Below are 5011 nucleotides of genomic sequence, written 5' to 3'. Positions count from 1 at the left end.
CCTCCTCCTCCTCCTCCTCCTCCTTCTTCTTCTTCTTCTTCTTCTTCTTCTTCTTCTTCTTCTTCTTCTTCTTCTTCTGTAGACCAGGCTGTCCTGGAACTCAGAAATCTGCCTGCCTCTGCCTCCCAAGTGTTGAGATGAAAGGTGTGAGCCACCACTGCCCGGCTGGATGATCAATACTTTCTTTAAAAAATAATCTCTTATACTTTTGGGCAATAAAGAGTTCCCTTGAGGCCCTTACACATGGGCCCCTCAGATGCTTCAGGGTACTATCAAATGGCAGCAATGGCTATAGCCACCTGAGTGTTCCTCTTATGTGAAGCTGCCAGGATTCTTTTCTTTCCTTTAAAAAATATTATTTATTTATTTATTTTTATTTGTATGATTACACTGTAGCTGTATTCAGACACATAACCACTGAGCCATCTCTCCAGCCCCCAGGAATCTTTTCTAAATGGCATCTTTAAGTGGGCAGTCAGAGCGTCCAGACAGCAGAGTGGCCTCAGCATGCTCTGAGCATTTACTCCAGTGTTACTGACCAAAGCTGCACGATTTCTTATGACCTAGTCTTTAAAGTGTCAAAAATCTCACTTCTGTCACATGATACTGGATGAATTAAATCACTAAGGGTCAAGTCAGATTCAAGGAGAGAGGAACGAGACTTTGTAGCCACATAGGAGAAGTAACCAAAAAGTGTTGCCTATAATTTGACACAAGTACTCTGCCATTAGTTGATCACCAAGTGAACGGGCATGGTCAAGCCAGTCGGAGGATAAGTTATCACTCTGACTAGCTCGCTATCCCAACTCCAGAAATCACTATCTGTGCTATGAGCATTACACACAGCCATTGACACTCGCTGAGCCTGTGTGTAGTAGGTGGAAATAGCACGAGCGTGGCCTCCCACACCTACAGTCCCTAGTCTCCAATTAGGCTGGAATACACCATTCATTTACTTGCTGTGTTTACGTCTTGTGCATAACAATCTCCCTGTATAGATAGGGCATAACGCTACAAGGTATACCAAGATGACTTACGCGTGGTTTTTACTCTCAGAAATGGCGATTTCTGCTACATTATTGTTTCCAACAAAATTGGAAAAATAGAGCAGCCGTGTTTGGTAAAGGGAAACGGTTAGGGGAAGCAATTGCCGTAAACGCTGTGGTCTGAGTCGGTGGTTATTCCGTGAAGGAAACAGCAGTTCGCTCCTGAGCCACAATGGGACGGGCATTGTGCCCGAAAACCTGATTCTCAGGTGGAGAGCTTGCCAGATCCAAGCCACCCCACCTCCCAGCCCTCAAGAAATTCAACCTCCATGCGTCCAGACGACAAATAGTCGGGGGAACACTTCTTGTAGCAGGTACTACTTCTGTGTAAAGGGTAGGATCTCTCTAACCTGCGGTGTGTGGAATTGGGCAGTTTTTAATGCTCAGGAAACTTCTGAACCGACCCACAGAGGCCAACAGAAAACTAAACAAACAAACAAAAAACAAAACAAACAAACAAAAAAACAACCGAGCCACTGGCTGCTTGAGCGAAGGGAAAGTCAGACAGCCCGTCGGATCCGATCCCTACAATGAATATACTGTCTGCGATCCTCTTCTGGTTAGAGATGATTTTACTTCCAGTCCTGCCGAATGTCGGGAGGAAGCTGAGTGGGGAGGAAGGGAAGCGTGGGATGGGCGTGTCTGCCAGCAGCGAAGGAATCGAATGCTAGGGCTCCCCCTGGAGGCCTTCCAGGGCAGTTGCAGGGGGACCCAGAGCTTACTGTGTAGCCCAGGCTGGTCTGAAACTGGTAAGACTCCAATTCAACCTTTGCTGCTAAGATAGCTGTGCACCACCCCAGATCTATGGAAGTTTTGTTTGAATAAGCTGTGGCTTACGATCTTTATGCGTGCATTCCTAAGGAATATCGGTCTACATATTCTTGTTGCTCTCATCCCCTTTCCGTGCTGGGGATGGAATCCGGAGCAGGGTGCACACTAGGCATGGATGCTGTGGCTGAGCTATGTCTCTGGCCTCCAGAGTTCACTTCCAGTGACTTCATCTGGTGTTGCTCTCAGGGTCATGCGAGCCTCCGAGGATGGATTTGGAAGCGGTCCTACTTTTCTTCTTCCTGGAAGCCTTAGTATAGCATCGGTATTTCTCTACTCCTAGAGTGTTTGAGGAAATTCACCAGTGAGGCCATATGAGCCTGGAATTTTCCTTCTAGAAAAGCTATCTACAAATACCACTTCTGTTTTTAAAATTAGCACATACCAGTCATGTGGAGGCAAGGATTTCATCGTGGCCCTTTCCATACACGCACACGTATGCTTTGATTACATTCATGACCTCCGTCCTCTTCCAAATCCACCTCCTCCCATCTACACCCACACCCACGGTGTTTCTCCTTTCAGGTTCATCCCCCACCCTCCTCTCTCTCCTTCCCTCTCTCTATCCTCTAGCTTCGACACACGAGAGAAAACATTTACTCTTTGTCTTTCTGAGCTTGGCAATTTTTCACTTAAGTTGGTAATCTCCGGTTCCATTCGCTTTCCTATTAAAGCTGACATTCTTTATGGCCGAATAAAACTTCATGTGCATATCCTACCACACTTCTTTACCCATCCATCGGCTTGTGGGAAGGTAGGCGTTAGTTCTGTAATTTGGTAATGAGAATGGTGCCCCAGTAACTAGGAGTATACAAGGGTTTCTGTAGTAGTCTGGCTTTGAGCCCTTTGCTTCTGTACCAAGAGGTTCTAAGAGAGGGCCAGGTTCTGCTTTAATTGTTTGAGGAGTCGCCATGCTGATGTCCACAGTGGCTGCGGTTTCACACCCCCCTCCAGCGGTGGGTAAGGAGTCCTTTCCCCCACATCCTTGGGTGCATTCGTTGTTTGTTTTCTTAACAGCATATTAATTAAATTTCTTAGTTTTATAAGAGGCTTTTCAAAATATTATCTATTTCTTCTTGAATGAGTCTTGGTAGTTATATCATTCAAGGAAGTTATGTATTTTACATGTTATTAATTTTTTGGTATAATTCTTCATAGTATTTCCTCAGCTTTTCAGTGTATGTTGGGGTCTGCAAAAATGCCGCCTGTTTTGTAACTTATGTTGATAATTTTTATCTTCTCTTTTTCCTGAGTAGCCTGGCTCAACTTTATTAATTTTATCAATCTTTTCCAAGAACCAAACATCTATTTTTCTTGATTTTTATATTTTTCTTATTTTAAAATTCTATGTCTGTGTTTTATTATCTGATGATTTCAACTTAATATTTTGTTTTCTCTCTTTTTTTTCCCCTAGTTTTCTGAGGTGAAGTCACTGATAAATTCCCTCATTGTCTTGAGTCTTTTCTTTGTTTTAAAAAATTAGATTAATTTATTAATGAATTTTTATATCTATATATCAATTATATTAATTTATATATTAATGAATTGTTATTGTGCATGCATGATATGTGTATTTAGGAAGGGGTACTCATGGGAGTCAGAGGACACGTTTGCGGGTTAATTCTTCTCTTCTGGAAACCTTTGTGTGGGTCCCAGGGATCCTGCAGCAAATGCCTTTCCCTGCTGAGTCACATGGTCCACCTTTTCCTTCTTTGTGCTCTGGGTTTACTGTGAAGACTGCTTCCGTACTATCCCTCAAACACTAATGTGAATTTTCATTTTCTTCCAGTAAGTTTCTAGTCTCCCCTTTGACTCTTACTTGATTTGTGGGTTATTTAGACGGTGTTGGTTAATTTTCCAATGCTTGGGGATTGTTTCCAATGATCGTTTTGTTAGTTTGTTTCCATTTTTAATCCCACTGTGGCCAGAGAACACACTTTGTATCAATCACACCGATCCCTTTAAATTGATTTAAACTGGTGCTATGGGGGAGATGAATGGTGACTAGCCCATGCCTACAGGGCAAGAGTGTGGATTCTGCTCCCATGTGACATTTCTGCCTTGTGGTTAGTCCTGGTTGCCTGACAGTCTTAACTTTTTCATACCCTGATTTTCTTTCCACTTATTTTATGTGAGTAAATGCCTGTTTTGTTTTTAGATCTCCCTGAAAGCTAGAGAACGTAAGAACAGAGTAATATGGGGTTTAGAACATGTATGAGTATGCTATGTATCAAGAGCACAGGTTGGATCGTTAGCGCTTCCAGCTTTCTTTATTCTGTTCTGCAGATGGGTATTTTAATGTGTGGTTGTCTTCCCATTGCAGGAGAATTCTGTTCCATGTGTTTTCATTTGCAGCAGAGGAGTTCTTCAACCTTCTGCTTTAGAAAGGTATTTTCAGGAGGTATGCAGTTCTTAACTGATACTTTTCTATACATGTATCTAAAAGTACTAACGTGGGGACTAGACAGACGGTTCAGTTCATTGGTTAGGAGTGTTGCTTTTGCAGAGGACCTGAGTTCATTTCCCAGCACCCATGTCGGACAGCTTACAACTGCCTGTAACTCTAGCCTCAGGCCATTAGGCTCCCTCTTCTTGCCTTCACAGGCACCTGCCTTCACACGGACTTTCACACTTGCATACCTTCCCCCCTCAACACACACACACACACATGCACACACACACGCACACGCACACTCACCCCTAATTAAAAACAAGAACGTTAGGATTAAAAATAAACAACAACAAAATTACCAAGAGGCCCTTGGGAGTGCACAGTGGCCCCTCCGAGTAATCTCTGCAGAGGCAGGTTTCTCTCTTCAAGCTTGGAGCCAGCCTGATCTGTGAGTTCTAAGTCAGGGCTACACAGTGAGACCTGGTCTCAAAAACAAACAAACAAATTAGAAAAAGGAGGATATGAAAGAGAGATTTGCACACCTGTACTCATACCAGCACTAGCTGCAAGAGCCAAAAGGTGGAAGCGACCCCTGTCCACTGAGCGGCAATTGCTCAGGGAGAGGTGACACACACACCCACTGGAATATTACTCAGTTCTGCTAAACACTGCAACAAGGATAGACCTTGAGGACATAGATAGTCCTGTGTGAATGTGACTATCTAGAGTTAGTCAATTCACAGAG

Source organism: Mus caroli, chromosome 19 (assembly GCF_900094665.2).
Source record: "Mus caroli chromosome 19, CAROLI_EIJ_v1.1, whole genome shotgun sequence".
NCBI classification, from domain to species: Eukaryota; Metazoa; Chordata; class Mammalia; order Rodentia; family Muridae; genus Mus; species Mus caroli.
The sequence above is the reverse complement of the archived record's forward strand: the minus strand, read 5'-3'. Positions refer to the sequence as shown.